This window comes from Octopus bimaculoides, chromosome 6 (assembly GCF_001194135.2).
Source record: "Octopus bimaculoides isolate UCB-OBI-ISO-001 chromosome 6, ASM119413v2, whole genome shotgun sequence".
In the NCBI taxonomy this organism is placed as follows: domain Eukaryota; kingdom Metazoa; phylum Mollusca; class Cephalopoda; order Octopoda; family Octopodidae; genus Octopus; species Octopus bimaculoides.
In genome coordinates this window covers 111,235,071-111,237,030 of record NC_068986.1, presented here as the reverse complement: position 1 = coordinate 111,237,030, position 1,960 = coordinate 111,235,071, and positions in this window count along the sequence as shown.

Sequence of the window (1,960 nt, the reverse complement as noted above, 5' to 3'; positions counted from 1 at the left end):
CTCCACATGAAAATGATATGTAGAAATATATGATCTGTGGAGAGAAAGAGGATCGTTTCAAATCACGGAACAGAGATTATGTGATCAAGCGAGAGCAATAAAAAAAAAATCAGATTCACAATGGAAGAGCTCGAAGGTATCGAAAGAAGGGTATTGGAAAATAGCAGCAGAGGAAATGGTGAAAATACAGTTCTTACAGATAAAAGTAATCTCACAGTAGTAAACAGCGGTCAGATATGTCAAAGGCTACTGGAACGAACAGTCATAGCTTGCTCAATGAGACATATAGATGGTAAGCTAGAAGTCAATAAAACTAATGGTGACAAGACAGATAGGCAAAAGCAATCTACGACTGGATAAAGTTTAGGCTGCAGGAGAACGATAGCGACATTATTTGCAAACTTAAAAAATTTGCTCGGGGCAAATAGAACCTAGAGACGAAAAGTGTGAAGGAAATTCAGAAGAAAAGAAGCATCTCAGAAACAAATAACTTAAACAAGGCTGCAAGTAGTATCGTAGCAGAAAATGTGGGTGTTGATGTCTGTAGTATTGGGCTGAATATTTGCTGTAACCCATCTTTTATACCAAGACAAGACAATGTACGTGATAACACTTTCAATTAGTTAAGATCAAAAGCCATGAGAGCCACTGCCTAGTACTGCATTAAGGCATTTATTATTATTATTATTATTATTATTATTATTATTATTATTATTATTATTATTATTATTATTATTATTATTATTATTATTAATATTATTATTATTATTTTTATCAATATTATTATTATTAGTAGTAGTAGTAGTATCATTATTAGACAATGCGAAGAGTGTGATATAATTGCAATACATATTTTATCTTCGATAGCTTGCCGGTCTTTGTTTTGTTCAGAAAGAAAATTGATAGTTCGAAATTCAAAATTATAGAAATACGAAATTAAATGTTTGGACAGGAAGATCCTGCCATGCCACTTTGCCGGAATGACATAATACGTCTTCAATTTTCAATCTTACAACGGGCAAAAAGGAAAGAAAAAGGTGAAAAATAAAAGAAACATGAAATGGAAAAGGAAGAATACTTAATCGAACAATTTTATGCAGAGATGACGAAATTCAACTGTCATTTTGTTCTTTCCTCGAGGACGTGATGATTATAACTCACAAATATATTTCTCCCCATCTATTTTGAGGATTAAGAGTGCAGTACATTCAGAATATTTTCTCAGAATAAACACTTTAAAGTCTGTTTCAAAATTGCAGCCGTTTACTCTATGAAATTCAGCAATTTGAGTCGAAATACAGTTATGTTGCCTGACGTCATAGCTGTACCCATTGAAGCATTTGTTTAATGGTTCTGTTGTGCACACGGAATTGATCATTTATAACGGACCGAATAGGGGTTGCAATAAAGATGGAGCACTTGCTCCAAACAGCACTGCTAGAACCGCTCGAATACTCCGGATGGTGCTCGAAAAATAAGGGATGTTACTTTAGTTCACTGGTAGTGAACTAGCTATACAAACAAAATAAAATAATAATAATAATAATAATAATAATAATAATAATATTGGATTGATAGAATAGCTACAGACCTAGACTCCTTAGAGGAGCAAAAGTGGGAGGGGGTCAGGGTAGAAGATATAAGATCTGCTCTCAGGAGGTCAAGCAAATGGAAGTCTCCAGGAAAGGATAAAATTCCTAACTTCTGGTTGAATGCCTTCCCAGAAAGCCATGAACTGCTAACAAAACTTTACAACGATGTTTTGCAAAATCCTAGTTTGATGCCCTCTTGGCTAGTTAATGGTTTAACATTCCTGCTTCCAAAAAATGAGGAAACAAACGAACCAAAAAATTATCGCCCCATAACCTGCTTAACAACAATGTATAAGACGCTAACATCTGTCCTAACCGAGTACACCTATAGTTTTTTAATAGAAAGTAGCATATTCCCTAATGAGCAA